Source organism: Cydia amplana, chromosome 16 (genome assembly GCF_948474715.1).
Source record: "Cydia amplana chromosome 16, ilCydAmpl1.1, whole genome shotgun sequence".
NCBI classification, from domain to species: Eukaryota; Metazoa; Arthropoda; class Insecta; order Lepidoptera; family Tortricidae; genus Cydia; species Cydia amplana.
The window spans coordinates 6,442,717-6,461,600 of NC_086084.1; the positions used below are offsets into that span (position 1 = coordinate 6,442,717).

Genomic DNA, 18,884 nt, shown 5'->3' on the forward strand with positions numbered 1-18,884 from the left:
AACTCAGCGTCCTCAGGCTAACGACCGCCCGAGCTCGGTAAGCTATGAACATAGGGTCGTGTGGGCAATTACGGTCAAATCAGTTCATGAGTCATGTTAATCATAGTTTTATGGACATGAATACGGTTTTTGCAAAACGTTCTCCGGTTCGCTGCGTCGGGTGAATATGAATATGGTGGACAATTGAGAGCAAGGTTGAACAAAAATATTATATCTGTTGGTTCTCTTACTGTGCCTAGATGCGCATTTGTTTTATCAGTTTACTGGGTTCAAACAAATACGGAATAAAGCTTTTACGCTGTTAACAGTCCTGTCTGTGTCGCCTGCCATCCCAAACCTGAGCGACTCAGAAGCGACCATTACGGTAGGCCATAGCCAAGTTAAGTACCTAGTTATAGATGTCTTTCAGCGAATAATTTAACTTAGATGATAATGTTAATTAATAATGCCATGATAAGGACGGATGAGTCGCAAACTTTGCACGCTGAGGTCACAGTACAGGAACATTATTTCATGTCGAATTTAAACCATCTTATGCATCGTAAATAGGTATAGTGTATTTCGATAGTTTGTTATACATAAACAACTTAGTTAAAACAGTATAAAATATTATTGATATGACCATGTTTAGATAAACGTGTTTGTGTAGGTAAACGACTTTATAATTGACCATGGGAAAAAATATGAAGTAGTTTACCGTCTGTTTACCTACTTTTAGAAGGCCATCAATATTAAATACATAGTAAATAATAGAACAGAATACAGCGGAAAAGAGCATTTTAGGTACTTAATATAGATAGTATTTCAAAATAGTTATTTTCGATACAAGTGCGAAAAAGAGGAAATTCAAAACGAGTGGCGATAAATTAAAACACGATCGAAGGAAGAGTTTTAAATCGACACGAGTTGCGAATTTACCTATTCGCACGTGTACCGAACAACGTTTTACAGTACATATGGCACTTTAAAGTTTCGATATACCTACGCACGAAAAGTGCTATTTTACGCACTAGTGCGGAAAAGTAGCCCCATATGTACTGTAATAATAGTTTCATCATTCACTACATGATTAAACTGACCTACAAATAATTATCAGCATAATAAGAAAACAGCACCTACCCTATACCTACTATGAATTGTTGCTACAACCGACAATGCATAGTTAGGTATAGGGAAAATGCTACGGATTCCATCGTAGGCGCATAGTAACACTAACAAGGTTTAGCAGTTGCAATATCTAGTTAACACATTTATTGCCAGCGACCCGCTAGTTCCCGTTCTCAGTTCGTAGATTTATTCGCTACATACGGTTTTTCCCACGTTTTTCCTGTTTTATCGGCTACGCTTTGTAGTGCGTAACTCGCGCTTGCACTAAATATGTTAGTGATCTATATCACGTTCTACCTGTGCTATTGAGATCTCAAATAGCTAAAGATACAGATATTAATTTATATACAAAGCTCTTGTTTTTTTATTCAGTATAATCATTACATGATGATGATGATATTAATGTATCAACGCACACATGCAACGCATGCAACGCATGTATTAATGTATCAGGGTACCATTATCAAATGGTACCCTGATATCCGTCATCACGGACATAGGGCGCTTAGAAGGGATATCGTCACATACTTAATCAATATTATCATATTTTAAATATTTGTGAGGTCCCTTTCTTATCTATATTTAAAATAATTATATCCATGGCAACACTTAAATGATAATGATATCACTCTCTGTATGATATCGCCGGAATCATGGCTGATGTTTATTATATTTCAATGGTTTATTTTCTATATTCTTCGATACGACTTAATATCTTCAATTAATTGTTTTAAAATAAACATCCCAGTATAAAAATATTTCGTCATAAAAAAAGGATTTAATAATACATATTTTTATTCAAACTCTCCTCATATTACGCCGGTATGCGCGTGCGGCGTACGTGCCACCTGAGTACAAAGCATCCATTTAGTTGATAAAATAGAAAATGCCTGTACTAAGGGCACAATAACTGTACTGCTATTGATCGCTGGACATTATTTGTAATGGATCCAACATGGTCATCGATACCGTTACTTTGCGCAGACGCGTGAAATTGGGCTGGAAAAGTTGCAAATAGTTACATTTTATGTTTCAATGCAAAATTGGCTATTGTTCACGCTTCTCACTGAATTACAGATAAATATTTAAGAACATAGAGAAACGTATCTTACTTATCTACAGATATTTCTGTATAAAATTTCTACTATTGACGTATTTATCATTTAAAAAACTAATTTTCTACAAATTTTTATTCTTCATTTTGTATCAAATTTACATTTTTAATTACGTATTTTATTATCATGTTTATAAAATCAATATTTTTAATATGTACATATTATTAAGCTAATAGTTTTGCTGACTGTGCGTCAAAATAGAAGATAGACCGATAGTATGATATATTATAACTTACAAAGAAAACTGATAACGCCAATAAAGAGGCAGTCATTCAGTGCATGCATGCATGTTTGCATGCGTGCGCTTTGTGACATCACGCGGTTTATCTTTTCTGACGTGTATTATGTGCATGTTGCATTACATCGATCATATTCATAACCTTAAGCGCTTATTATAGTTTTTATACATCTACACGGTCGCCGGGTACTATTTGTAGAGAGGCCGACCGGCTTTTCTATAGTGCTTTAGGAGAGCTCAAAAGTACCTTTGTTTATTATGAAACTTTAATTCCAGATTGTATAGATAATTATCAACTTCCACTATTTATTTATGATTATTGGTTATTCACTAAGTAGGTTATTATGTTATTCAATAATAAATTTTTACTCTACAGCGATAATTTTAATTTAAGCCTAAAGTGGCATCTGGTCACGAATATAATACAAAAAATAAATGTAGTCCCTAAATATAGATATCATATGGCTTTCATATTAGTTTTCATTGCGACTGACTGTGTGTCTTGTTTTGGATTATTGACTTTAGTATACAATATTATGAGTATGTTCGATGGTCCGATCATTTTACTAGTTTTAAAAACAGAAAATAGTAATCGACACTACCTACGTTCAGCAAATGTATGCTTTTTAGTAATGCGTACTTTGCAAACAATTTGCCTGGACGCTGGACGAAATATTGAAATTTGAATGACAAAGCGATGAGGCCCAGAACTATGAAAATTTTGGCGCTCACCAAAATGTGCCGATGGAAACCGGATGTAGGCATCCGGGTTATTGTGCACGAGCGATGTCCTCGCGCAGCCTTTCCACGATATGACGTCGCGTCCAAATTTTATACAGTTATCTGTATCGTGAAATCGCTGTCTGACCTATGTGTTCGCACGGTTTGCTTGCAGTGCGAATTGTGACTTTTAATAAATCGTTGAAGTGTCCATTGTACCTATCTAATAACTGCTCTCATACATATATCCAAATTATGGTTAGACAATTAGAACTCGATTCTCTGCACCAACTTACAATTTCAATTTCAAAATTAATTTGAACAACCAGAGCCTTAATTCGACAACCCTTGAAAAAAAGCAAGGTACAATTGCGTTATTTGATTAAGTAACGTACCTAGTGCTACAAATCTTTTGGTCAAGACACTCAAGACAATGTAGGTAGGTAGGTATATATAGTTGCTGTGGATGATGTTTCTGTAATGATAAATATACGATCTGTAAGGCTAGCATAGTGACATTGCCATATAATCGCAAGATAAATAGCAAAATGACAAACGCAAAGACACTATCCCATTATTAAATAATGCACATGAGAGAAACACACTGGAGCACAACCGCATACAGCATCGACTATAGTTCGTTTTTTTTAGCATTAGAAATAAGGTAAACAATCTTGATGTGTCTTTTAATTGAAAAACACATTTTAAAAATAAGTTACGGTAAATATGTAACAATTATGATTCTAATACGATCTTTTATAGTCTTCTGCTTTCATAAGTAATAGTTATTGATTTTGAAAGAGTTTTTCAATTAAAAGACATGTCAAAATCGCTTACCTTCTTTCAAGTTCTTTCTAATGCTAAAAAAAATGAACTATAGGAGAGAAACTTGAAAGGTATTGAAATGAGTATGTCGGAAAAGCCGGAAATAGGTACCCACATTAACCGTTGCAAACTTCTGCAGAAGTTGAGGCCACATGATGCCTTCCATAAGAAAGATTACTTAAGATTTTTTTAAGCATGCGAAACAATGTTCAACGCTCTCAAACAGGAGATCCATACAATGTACCAGTCTTTAGAATATGAATGAATGAGAAGTACGGAAGTACCTATGGTTTCAGATGTTCAATAGATAGTATACGAGTAGATAACATACACATGCATCGCTCTTTTGCTCAATTTTATTGTGGCACATACCTACTCATGAGAAAACGAATTACAATATATGGGTCACTCCCATCATTGATCAATTAAAGAGCAATGCGGATGTCAGAAATCCCGAGTAACTGTTGAAACTGTTCCATCACCTTTCATGTCCATTCACGCGGGACGGTGTGAAAACTGTTTGGACTATTGTAGAAATGTAGGAGGGGCTAGGTTGGCCGTGGGAAAGGCAGCATCCCGACGCGGCCCTTGCGACATCCTGAAGGCGCACCCATTCGAAGCAATGACATGGACTTTATATGTATGTAGGTTGTGGAGTTTAATATGTACTAAAATGACTACAAAACCATTTATTTAAATAATCTTTAATAGAAAAAAACTGACTTCTCTAACTACTAGCCTAACCCACTTAACGGTGCTTATACTTTATTTGGTAATATGTATACATTTTATGGTAATCATAGTGGTTGATTTAGTTTAGGTATCATAGTGGTTTTCCGGGTCAAGGTCCGGGTCTGGGTCCGAGTCCGAGTACGGGTCCGAGTCCGGAGTCCGGGGCCCAATACAAGTCAAAATCGAAATTGAAAATCACAAAACGTGTACTATGCGTCGTTGAGGAGTTCTGTTCTGATCATCATCAGCAGTTCCACTTCATCAAATGCCACAGTGTTTAATGTAAATGCTTGATTTTCTGATGAAAATATATAAAATTCTATACGGATGCCTTTAAGATTTGAGAAGTTCCCTCGATTCCTCATGGATACCATGTTCAGGACTTGAGATTGACATAAATGTGCCTAAAAACCTAACTTGCTTAACAAACATAACGAAAAGGACAAATCGCCAAATGCGAGCTATGCGTCGTTGAAGAGTTCCGTTATGATCATCATCAGCAGTTCCACTTCATCAAATGCGACAGTTTTTAATGAAAATGATCGATTTTCTGATGAAAATACAAAAATCTCTATACGCATGCCTTTAAGATTGGAGGAGTTCCCTCGATTCCTCGTGGATATCCCATCATCAGAACTCGAGCTTGACAAAATTGTGGCTTAAAAACTTAACTTGCTTAACAAACATAACGAAGAGGACAAATCGCCAAACATGAACTATGCGTCGTTGAAGAGTTCTGTTCTGATCATCATCAGCAGTTCCACTTCATCAAATGTCACTTTTTTTATGTATATGCTTGATTTGTTGATGAAAATACAAAAATCTCTATACGCATGCCTTTAAGATTTGAGGAGTTCCCTCGATTCCTCATGGATCCCATCATCAGCACTCGAGCTTGACAAAAATGTAGCTTAAAAACTTAACTTGCTTAACAAACATAACGAAGAGGACAAATCGTCAGACGTGTGCTATGCATCGTTGAAGAGTTCCGTTCTGATCATCATCAGCAGTTCCACTTCATCAAATGTCACTTTTTTGAATGTATATGCTTGATTTGTTGATAAAAATACAAAAATCACTATATGTGTGCCTTTAAGATTTGAGGAGTTCCCTCGATTCCTCATGGATCCCATCATCAGAACTGGGTTTTGACAAAAACGGGACCAATCTGTATGCATATACATACAATCAAAAAAATAATTTTCAAAATCGGTCCAGTAATGACGGAGATATGGAGTAACAAACCCCACTTCCTACAGCTTTATAAGGCACGGGTTTGCCCAGACATTGAATACTGTTCTCATCAGTGGGCAGGGCGGCACCCCAGTACCAGCTTCTCCCTCTTGGCTGCATCCAACTAAGAGTGAAAAATTGGCAGTTGCCATCGTAATAATTCAGATGGGCTTGATTCCTATGCCACAGAATAACTAATAGTACTACCGTACAGAAAATTCACTCCTTCACAAAAGTCAGGTTTAGGTATAAAATTACACCTATATCGCCGCCTGCAAGCAAAATTGAAACTTATAACCGCGCACGAACCGTGAATCTCCTTTGCGCGCCGCAGTTTTATGACCGAGCTGTGAGTGTCGGCACGGGGTTATCACTTGACAAGTTTTTATACCTATACCCCTATACCCACTGATTTATTGTTTTAAAGATAAATATGTAGGAATTACAAACGTTGATTATGTAAACATACATTTTTTATCCGAAGATAGCATGTCTGATTCTCGCGGAAGTACAAGTTATCAATCAGGCTTCACACACAAAATACCTCTTCATACTTACAACACGCAGGCAAACAAGCAATAAACACTATAGAAAAGTGTTTTTGCGTCCATACAGGCTGAGTATTTTACTTAAACTAGAATAAAATACTCTCATATAACTATTAATAGATGTTGATTAGTCTAACTCTAAACCTCAGTATTCAAGTTGTTCTGCATACTATTCTTTTTTATAAAACTTTGTAGAAGTCTTATATCCTAATATAATAGGCAAACAGCTCATTAACCGGTAGGGGATAATGGCAAATTAATTTTTCGAACTTTTTAGAAGTTCATTAACCGGTAGGGGTTAATAAAAAATTAATTTGTACCTAATAAGTAATTAGAAAATTCAAAGAATATTATAGCGGTTTAGTTAGTAAATACGAGTTTCATGAGGGTAGTTTTACAGAATTAGACTATAGACGTAGATAGACGTAGAGATAGCAACAAGGGAAGAAATGAATTTTAATACTTTAAGGATGACAACATAGTCTGAGACTTAGAAAGACTATCCTTGACACCATTTAGATCAATTGCAGGCTCTAAGTGAGATTCTAAAATATCCTCAGGTGGTATGTTTAATTTTACAATCTGGCTTCGAAGATCCTGTACTAAGCCAGCTGATCCACCTCTGAGAACGACCTCGTATTCAAGCTCAGCTTTTTGCAGAGACAAAAATTTAATAGGGTGAGCCATGATTAACTCACACGAATAGGGTAGGTGTTGCGATTACACAGTAGGTTGAGAAACAGTTTTAGTTTCTTAGTATGTGGTTTTAAAACTTATTAGAATAGTAGAAGCTACAGTAGAAAGATAAAGGCTATAGAAGTGGTAACCTTGACAATAATTAACAGAAATATAGAACCACGTACCAAGGAACTGCTCTAATCAAACTTAAACTAAATATGACAGTACAAAAATGACTTAAAAATTAGAATGACAAATGAAGCTACCTACATCAGTGAAAACTAAAAAAAATGCTAAAGACCTGTTTCGGTAGTGCTCAGCTCAGTTAAACCTAGTATGGGCGCCAATGTGACGTTTAGCGTCGCAGTTAGGGTTAGAAAGAGGTAGGAAGGAAATGAAAGTTGGGAAGAGGTAGGAAGGAAATGAAAGTTTAATTTAGAAAAGTTAATTAATATTAGGTATTTAAAATTACAATAAGTTAGCTAGGGCCGTGAGTCCTTATAACTGAGCCGGCAAGAATGAAATAATGTAACAAGTCTTTAATGGGAGGCACTTTCCTGGAACTCTACTTCGCAGGCGGGCAGTTGTAGATGGCTCCGCTGAACAAAGCAGGCATCGCAGTCGCAGTTCCAGAGTTTTCTAAGAAGGCTCCGCACTGTGGTCCAGGATCCTCAGCTCGGAATGGAAACCTTCCAGATTGTGGAGCATGCGCATAGCGCAACCCGGGGTAGTGCAGGCTAGTGGGTTTTCAGAGTCAACCCCAGACTTGATCCCTAGCAATATTGGTCTTATTAGAATATGCATACAACGGTGACTGCGTCATCCGGCCCGCAAGGAAAGAAATATCAGGAAAGTAACCTTTTAGCATTTCTTTAGTGTTCACGGATGAAGCAGTCAGAAAAGAACAGATTAGTTAACAGCATAAAATAATACAACGTAAAATTATTCCCATAAGAAACTTAGATCAAAGATTCACAACACTTACCCGATCCGGGGAAATGTACACAGCATAATACTAACTAACGGCAGTTTGCGATCTATTTTAAATCAAGGTTAGTATTAATTCTACATTAAATATCGAAGATTATTAGCGAAAATGTGTGAGCAATCAATGAATCTACACCATATTTTTCATGTGACAGATTCACAAGATTCCTGAAGGAAATTTTAAAATGTAATGTTTTTTTGCAACCGGCCAGCACAAAGCGCCGAGCGCAAACGAGGTTTTATAGCAAACCGTTACAAAGTTTCGAAGCCATTGTGTATTTTCAATTTTGCGCGAGCGCCATGTGACACGACAATCGTGCGCGCTGAGCGGCAGCCCACTGCTATACGCCTGTCCGGTGGGCGCGTCGGCCAAATGTACCTAAACTGCGGAGTGAAACCCCCCTGCCTATGCGCTGCATACAGATGTAGACTCGCTTTGCATTTTCCATGGCTTGTACCTAGACCTACATGTACAACGGGGAGTGCTCCGAGGAATATATTTCCCTGGCGCTTCTTTCCGCGATCGCCCTTCGCGACAAGATTTCTATCTTCACCACTTAGATGGTTGGCAGTTCTTGTGCGTTTCTCCAGAAACTTCCTGCCTTGCACAGCTAAACTGTGAAATGTGGATTGTGGAGTAAGCCTGCGGTATTTCCGGACTGATACGACCTTCAAACCTTTAAGAAAAGAGCGTATTCTCATAGGCAACGCACTTACTCGTGACGGTAATCGCTTGCCGTTAGGTTTTACGTCTGCTCGTTTGCCTCGTATATCATAAAAAAATAATGATTTTAAGGAGCCATAGGTATCCAAGGTCATCAAAATCCATGGCCACGCCGCCGGCGTCACACCGCCGCCAGCCTCTATTTGCCAGCGCGCCGCCGCCGCGATTTTAGGGGTCGGCGCCCATCTCTATTCAATAGTTTTTAAGTTTATCGCGAACATATAAACACACAAACAGACAGATGCGGCGGGAAACTTTGTTATATAAGACGTAGTGATTGAGATCTTTGTCTTCTGTTCAGTTTGCACATTATATAGACCCAAAAACTATAACCAGTTGATTGAAACTTAGGTATGTAGCGAGCGAAAGTAGAATAAAATAGTGAATAATAATTGACCCGCGTAGAGGTCGTTAATTTACTAGACTTTTTCATTCAGCCGCCCTTCTTCTTCTACCTAGCGTTATCCCGGCCTTTGCCAGGGTCACTTTCCTACTTGCTTTCCTCCACTTTGCGCGATCCTGGGCGTCGTCTCGTGTGAGCCCGTTCACGCTCATGTCTGCTTTCACGACATCGAGCCATCGCGTTTTTGGTCTGCCTGTTTGGGGGCCATCAAGGGCTAGCATTCGGTCGCCCTATTCCTACTAATATTATAAATGCGAAATTATCTGTCTGTTACTTCTTCACGCTTAAACCGCTAAACCGATTTAGATGGGTACGGAGACATGCAGTTTAAGGCCCGGGAAAGGACAAACTTAGGATAAAATTTAACAATCATCATTTCACGCAGACGAAGTTGTGGGCAGTGGCTAGTAGGTACTATATATGTATATGCGCTCTCCTCACAGATCCCATTTGGCAAAATCTGGCAGAACATTTTTGTGAAAAAATATATCCATACTACTTCTCAGGATTCAATACTTTAGTTTGAAGTTAACCACCGATCCATCTTTCCAACTTTGAAGTTATAATTATGATCTTCATTAGTTGTGGGCGATGGTACTACTCGTATCGTACCATATATGCTATGTCATATAAATTTCAGAGGCATTACCTACGCTAAATTTATAACGTAGACAAGCTTGAGTCGGAATGGCTTACTTTTTGAGTTTTTATTCAGGAGCTAAGTATCATCATCATCATCACAATTGTAAGGGCCTGGCTCTTGTCGGTGGAGTAATCGCCATTCTGTTCATCTCTCTGCCACTGTTTTGAGCTCCTGATACGTCACTACGTTGATTTTCTCTTTGGCTTGGTCCAAAAACGCACTTGTCGGTCTCGGCCTTCCTCTGCCTCTTTTTTTTCTGTTCTTCAAGATCAATATACAGCTGTTTTAAATTATGATGGCTTAGCCCACGAGAATCAGCTAGGTTGTATTATATAGATGCATAACATATATCATCGAATTCAGAAATCAATTCGCCGACTCCCGCACTCTCGGTTCCAGTGCGTATGCACGTGGCACGCACGCGCCGCGGTTGCATAACGCAGTCACAGCGCACTGCGCAAACACGGGACGGGAGCCGCCCACCCGACCATGCCACTATATAGGGCAGTCATTAAGGTATAAGTATAAACTCGGTACTAAATAAGTAGTTTTTAGGGTTCCGTACCCAAAGGGTAAGAAACGGGACCCTATTACTAAGACTTCGCTGTCCGTCCGTCCGTCCGGCCGTCTGTCACCAGGCTGTATCTCATGAACCGCGATAGCTAGATAGTTGAAATTTTCACAAATGATGCATCTCTGTTGCCGCTATAACAACAAATACTAAAAATAAAATAAAATAAATGTTTAAGGGGGGCTCCCATACAACAAACACGATTTTTTGCTCTATTTTTTGTTGATGGTGCGGAACCCTCAGTGCGCGAGCCCGACTCGCATTTGGCCAGTTTTTCATTAGATAACGTCTCTGGTACTCAGTGCTGGGACATTATGATGGGCTCATCTCCAAAGGTACGCCAAGCACTGCTTAGGCCCACTTGCACCATACCGCTAACCCGGGGTTTAGCGGTTAAACCGTTAACCCAGTGTTTAATTGTACTGGTCACTATGGTAATTCCGGGTTTAACTGGTTAACCCCGGGTTATTGGAATGGAACAAGTGTGCCTTAGTGATATAATAAATAAGAATAAAAATCATCAATCCCGGGGAGCAAGGCTCTGAACAGGATTTTCTTCATACAATAAATACCGGTACTTTTTCGTTCTTATATTATTTCATTTTTAATGGGACAATCTAATAATAGGAAGTTGTTATTTAAATACATGATTCAGTGCTACGAAAAGAACATAAAATTAATGTACTAAGCATAAAATAATTAAAAATATTGGTATAGTTCGGGGTTTTGAAAAAAACGTGTTCCGAGCCTTTCGTGGGAGTAAATTCAAATATTATAGATGTGCCTACGCTTACGTGAAAATACACCTATTATAAGGAAGTTTGATCAAAATATTAGGTAGGTACATGTATAAATAGTTTATATACTTATCAAATAAAACTTTGCGCACAAACTAACAACGCAACACGCAACCACTTTCGTAGTCAAACAAAAATTATTTAAGCACATCCTCATCACATAAACTATACACGTCATTGCGCAAAAGGCACTCGTAGCTTCAGACTTTTCTTCGATCGCTACGGAGAAGCACTTACTTGGAGCTTTCCCGTAACGAGTCTCTACGTATCGCGTAGCGTAGCACAAGTACAGTTCAGTAGGCACAGTCCAACACACACTTCAACAACTTCCACGGGAGCCGCGCGGCCACACCACAGGACAGTCAAAAACAAATTGTGGACTTTTACACAATAATTCAGTTAAATCACATTTAGTGGGGGACGACAATAGGAGAGCATTGATGTGGGCGAATCACACCATCGCCACGCATCGCTAATTTTCCATGACGACCCCGCACTGACCGAACGAGCCGTGCGCCATACCCCATGCATTCGAATAACGCTCTAACTCTATATAAGCCTCAAATATATTTATCACTCTTTTCCATTGAAGGATAGTATAGACTGGAATCATATTAAAATACCTTTGTCATTGTTGGGTAGAATTCACTGTGCTCATTAAAACTAATACGTATTGAACTATAACTGTTAGGTATTCTTTTTCGACAATGCCGTTATATTTGGGAAAATGTGGTTGAAAAGAATTCAGTGACCATAAATCCACGTAACAAGCCTACTCTCCTTTTCAAAATGTTGTACAGAACAAACCATTTGTTGGCCATGTTAATTGTATTAAGTATAACGTAGAACGCAATATAACTAGAATATTATATTGTATTAATTAAGTAAGTGATCAACTTTTATTATAGTACACAAAAAGCGGATACAACGCGCATTTATAGATGACTATTTATAATAGACATCTAATAACAAGGAAAAATTCTTCATCTCAGACAAGCTGTAGGTATTCCTCGGATAACGAGTGTAGGTAAGTAAGTACCTTCTGTTCCTTTAAGGCCCGTAAGTATTTTTGGCAGTGATCCTTCCATGCAACGCATCAAATTTTATTGACATTCTACCAACCCTATTAAGTAGGAGCTAACAGAACTAACTCATAATCAATAATCATGAATTAAGATTCAGCACATATTGTTGTGCAACATTCAGTGCTGGATGCTGGATCGCTTTTACACCTACTATGTACTACCTACCTACATATAAAAAACCAAGTTTACCATCCGCATTCCTCAGATATTTTATTAGTTACATATTACACTAGTTACCTTTAGCTTTAATCCAGCGAGCTTCTAACAAGACGCATCCAAGTTGATGTACACTCAGTGACCCCAAACCGTGCGCTTTTCCGGAAACCAGCAACAATGGCGGCCAATATGGCGGCCGGCGCGCGCGCCGCTCCGCGAAACCTGGTGATAAACATCATTAAATCATTACAAATGAAAATGATACAATTATCATTACTTTGTTTCAAACTGACCTTGGCAGCGGTTACAGCGTTCATCTCGCGCAGATCCAAATGAAGATTGCAGGTCGACCTCTCGGTTCAGAGAATTTGTTCAATATGATGTAAAACTCATATAATAAGGGCGGATCTCCTGTCATGTCTGAGCACTTATCAATCATCTCGTTTAATTCATTTTGTTAATCTAGTACACGATAATTGTCTCTGTGATGGACAATGCTACTGGCCGGTACCCAGCTTTGACCCTCAAACCGTTTACATTAACACCCGCCGTTTTCAAAATAAGAAAAAATATACTCCTATTACTCGTCTATTTATTAACATAATACATGTAGATATTACGTGGGACACAGAGATATCGTCGTCCAAATATTTATATGTCAGGCTGTCAGCCATTTCTCGACACCTAATATTTTCATTATTACCTACCTAAGAAAGTAAGAAGATAACTCATTGTGTATTTTGGTTGTAAACTTTATTGCTCAACAATATGAAAAAGAACATGACATAGGTACTTACAAATTAAGCATAACTTAAACAGACGGTGTTGTCGCTAAAGAGAACTGATATGGCTATTTCACAATTTTATTTTTTCTAAAATATATGTTTTATAAGTATGTACACATACACGTGAATACAACCAATAGGTATTATTTTTAATAGGTCCTGGACGACTTTGACTTCAACAAGTTTTTCAAGTTATTAAACCAGTAAAAAAGTTGAGATCATTTTATGATTTAAGAGGTCTTAGCTGACAGAGCTCTAGTCTTAACTGACTCTTCTATAAAAGACCCAGATACTTACACGAGTTACACAATATTAATGGTTGAATCTCAATCAAGCCCGTAGTGGCTGTAAAACCTCCTGAACAACTGTGTAAGCACATGTATAACAAATTTTGTCCTTTTTAAATAAGTAGGTAGCGTTAATATCTAAGAAGATCCATTCTATTCTCGTAAAATAAATTCAATAAAGTCTCCCCGTGGGCGGACAATCTATTTTCTAAGCCGGTGGTTCGCGATTAATAAACATGGGCGGCTATACCTTTTCAAATTTGGCTGACGGACTTTTTCAGCAAGAAAGTTGTTTTTATTTTATTATTTAATCTCCTTCCTAACATGTTGCCTACTTAGGTACCTATATTATGAAACATCTTATGCTGAAAAAGTAAGTAAATATAAGGCAAGGCCATAATTTTTAGTGTTCCGTACAAAATTTTGTTTGTTCCTGAATATTCCTAATAGTTGAGGATACGGATGCAAAAAGTTCACTACTTAATATTTGGGTTCTGATCTTCTGATGGCTCTTGTCAGTCTCTCTCTACTAGCATACCTGGCCACTACCTACACTAAGGTTTATTGAGTGTTTTCATTTAATAATCAGTCTCCACGGTAAAGAAAAATAATCCACCACCAACAACATATTTCACTTTTTAAGTTAGTTAACATGTAGGGCTTTCTAGATACTTACAAATAGTTTTGAAATATTAAACAACTTTGCATAGTTATCAGGTTGTGCAAAAAAACTTTAGCTATATAATATTTAAAACTTTCGCGTTTTGAATTGAACACATATTAACTCACATTTATAGACGGGTCTAACGCGAAATTTATTCACATACATACCTTTATTTACCGACGTTTCGACACAGGTTTCACTGGTCATGGTCGCGGCTAACTAATGTCCCAGCAAAATGTCAAAACAGAGATTTGTGCAACTACCCGACGAAAAGTGTATGATAAATGCCAAGAAAGATAAAATTATCCAGTATGTTCACAACTTCAAGGGCGCTTAGAAAAATAAAACATACTGGGTAATTTTATCTTTCTTGGCATTATTTTTTTTTTTAATTCCATTCAGAGATCTAACGATAGTAAATGTTACCATACTGAATTGGCCTATCTATCAGCTTAGCACACAAAAAAAATCAAGCATCTACCGCAATAATTCACGTCACCATAAATAAAAATCTCATCGTACTCGGCGATAGGTGAAAAATTAAAAAAAATCATAACTCCGAAAATACGAAAAATCGCGGAACATACATGGGGGTGATTCAGATAGCCCTCTAGGTCCTCTACCTCCCAGCTTCAGTATATCACTACTTCTTGGGACACCCTGTATAATTGCCTCTCCGACTACTTACCTATTCTCCTATATACGCGTGCAAGACAGTGAGATAATTAAAGACACAATACCATTGCATTGAAACAAAGCAATATTTTTCGTTTTAAGTACATTGCTGTATTCTTATGAGAATCGGGCATATTTGTTCTGTTTGAGACGCGATGTATTTGTATATTGGGGGTCATCCATTAATTACATCACACGTTTAGGGGGAGGGAGGGGGTCAAGAAAAAGTGACATGTTGTGACATGGGGAGGGGGAGGCTTAAACTTTGTGACGTCACTTTACCATATTAACCTTATTTTATTCGCTGTACAGTTAAATAACAAGTTTTTGGAACGATATTCGTTTTAATTTTTAATTTTCTTCCCTAATCAGCTTTGGGTTATAAACTTACTAATATTTATTTTGTCAAAAATGTTTTGATAAAATATTAATAGGTATATAGGAATATAGGTAAATACTTAATTCGATTTGCCGATTTCGTTGACCAAATGTGACGTCACAACAGGGGGCAGGGGTTTGCCAAATGTGACCAAGTATGACAAGAAGGGGGGCGGTCAAAAAACCTACAAATTCGTTGTGACGTTATTAATGGATGACCCCTTGCAGGTTAGCACGTTTTGTAGGAATGTATTTTTGTGTATTTACCTAGCGATAGCGCTTTGAACTTAACCTTGAGAGACTTAATAAGTGGTTATTTTTGCAGGGAATGGAAGCGTGTTTATTTCAATTACGAATGCAGAAGCAGAACCACTTCTAAGGGCCAAGAACACCAAAGTTCGCACTTTCGGGCATTTTAGTATCTATTTTCTCAAATTAAGGCGTATTTAGAGTGAGAGTTGCTCGAAATTTACGACTTCGATTGTCGCGGTTATAAATAGCCCTGATCCGGTAAAAATATTTATTTGAGTTGAGATGAAAAATAACATGGGATACTTATGGTTTTAAATTTAAATTACTGGAATGAAATGAATTGGCAAACAGTTGAGTTAATCTAAGCGGCCGTCATTGATGAAATGCTATTATAAAATTTATAATGGCTCACAGATGACATATTTAAATATTTTCTAGAGAAAGCTGACTGCAATAAATAATATTGGTATTGGTACTTGGTACTTATATTGTCAGGTGACAAGCAAAAGTCACTAAGTAATTACTATAAAATATTTAAATAAAAATCAACCTTCTTTTCGTACTAATATGGTTCACTATGGCTATGAACTTGTCTTTACTGAAAAATACACGTTTCCTCTTTTCAAAACGAATGGAATTGTAGAATTGTTGTAAAATTTGGAATAAGTAGTAGAGAGTGCCATTTTATGAACATTCAAATAATGCCAGTCAAAATACTTTTTCACGCCACCTATTCGGAAAAGAGGTTTTTCTTCCCTGCTAGGAGGGATCAAAGTGGCACTTTTCCTCCCTGCTAGGAGGGATCAAAGTAACACTTTTCTGTTCTAGCACACTATTTTTACTTTTTTTTGCAAATTATTTTTTTAGCTTAAATAATCTGTTTAAGCATCAAATTGTGTCAACACTAAGATTTTTTATTCTCCTCATAGTTGATGTGAAAAGCTGTATGTGTCACACGGTATCAAAATTATTTCGTATTCGGCGTTAACACTTGAATCCCTCATTACGCTCAGGATTCAGTGTACTCCCTTGACGGAAATATATCATTTTGATCCCTTGTAATACAAACTACTATTGTTATTATGGCCTTTTTCGGCTGTCGCAAATGACATTTTGTAACAGTTTACCGTTGGGCAAGGTTAAGCAACTCCGTGCAATGACTACTTTCTGCCCGGTTACAGAGAAATCAATCATGAAGCAAAAAATACATATTACCCATGGCCCAGTTGAAACGCTCGTACAATCCGCTCTGTAAGAGATAATAGTAATATTAAATACAAATAATAATTTTAAATTAAATTAGAATATGGAGACTCTAAAGTCTAAAGATAAATTGGTATTAAAAAATACAATCTCAACCAATATAATGTATATTAAGCCACATGTCTACGCGCACTGTTTTATTTAGTTTCTGAATTCTTTTTACGAGACGATACTTTCATTGGATTTTTTGAACTTATTGGCCAGTCCTTTAATTTTCTCTTGTCCGTAGTAGGTACATAATATAAAAACACTGGTTGTGATTATACTTAAATCACCTTAAATATACATTTAAGGTGATTTAAGTATAATCACAACATTTATACGGGACAACTTTGATACATTCTGTGCGGAGTGGCGGGAGTATGCATTGGATAGAGTCAAGTGGCGGGAAAGAGGGGAGGCCTTTGCCCAGCAGTGGGACACACTAATAGGCAAATAAAAAAAAACATTTATGGCAAGCAACAATATATCACGTCAGAGACTCAGACAGAGAGGGGAAGGCCCCCGCTCCGAGTCGTTCCTCGTGCAAAGGCTGTCCGTGGTGATCCAGCGTGGCAATGCTGCGAGCATCATGGGCACCTTTGCGCCGGGAACAACTTGAAGCGTTGTCTTTTTTTAATTTATAATTTTAATTTTAATTTGTAATTTTAGATATAACTATTATATTAACTAAAGTCTATTTTTTTTATTCCGTAGACTAAAATGACAGTTAATTGTATGAACATGAAATGTCATTTCATACTATTAACTGTCATTTCAGTCTACCGAATAAAAAAATAGACTTTACATCATAACATATCTCGTCATATTTGTGTGGTCATATTGCAGTGCTGCTAAAAATAGGTACCTAAGTACATGATTTACAATCGAAGTTATTTAAACCAATTAGCGCCACTTGCACCATCCCCCTAAACCAGGGTTAAGCGGTTAAACCGTTAACCAAGTGTCAAATTGTACTGTTAACCATGGTAACTCCAGGTATAACCGGTTAACCTCGGGCTAGTGAAATGGTGCAAGTGGACCTTAATGTTTTAATATCTGAATCTGGATTCTGGACCTAGGTCGCTAATCTATGTAAATATTTATTATTTACCTACTAAGGTGAACTCCTCGCCATGCCTTGATCTAGTTATTCTAGTTGTTACGAGCGTGACTATACATTACAAATGAATTATAGACTGGACACTTCTAGATATCCATAAAAAGCCTGTTGAGTTTATGAGAGAGATACAACATCTGGTCACATAAATAGCCTAAAATAGAAGGACAAATTACATTCATGTCAATTTATCAGAATGTATATTGAATGAATGTATAGAAGTAGTATAATTTAATTTATTATGTCTACCATGTTATAATTTGACAAAGTATGTAAACAAGCTTAAAAATAAGCGACATCACAACATTGCATCATTAGCTAATTTACATTGCTAAGAAGTTACGATTGCATGTCCCTAAATAATATTTCTTATACTTTAGTAAAGATAGGTACCTACATACAAAATAAAAAATATATGGGCATTTTCATTTTAACTTGCACTTTAAAGCGCGACTAATTAAGTCGTGTTTCAGTAACGTCTAACCGTCTAACGTCTAATTCCTGACAAAATGTATGGGATTTGACATTGACCGTCAGTTTTGTAACGATTGCTAACCGGGCGTTAAAGGTGCACAGTTAAGTGAAAATGCCCATATACGCACGACTATTTTGAAATATTGACTTCAATTTAGTTAAGAGTACATCTTCATGTAATTTTGTATGGGGTCATATTGAGCCATATGCTGGACTCTCGGATACTTGCATACGTGTCATTTTGCACACGCTTGAAAAAATTGGGTCACGTTTAAGAACGCGTGGAACACCGGCATGATCACCGTCAAACTAAATTTTATCTCCACAGCGAGTAGATCCTGTTTAAACCAGACCCTTATATTCCTAGCAACTACGGACAGTCTGAGGTCAAAGTTATACTGGTCTGTTCATGTATTTGGTTGTGAATAGGGACCCGGTATGGTGG

General features: G+C 37.3%; 1 protein-coding gene across 4 annotated transcripts in view; it reads right to left on the reverse strand.

The window, feature by feature from the left end:
- LOC134655495 (uncharacterized) overlaps positions 1-12,836 on the reverse strand; it is a 42,763-nt gene extending 29,927 nt beyond the window's left edge. For 3 of the 4 annotated variants that reach the window (XM_063510958.1, XM_063510961.1, XM_063510957.1), the window contains exon 1: positions 12,644-12,836. The gene's annotated coding sequence lies outside the window, so the exon portion shown is untranslated. The remainder of the gene's footprint in view (positions 1-12,643) is intronic. The other variant, XM_063510960.1, reaches the window with a different exon arrangement.
- Positions 12,837-18,884: the final 6,048 nt, after the last annotated feature.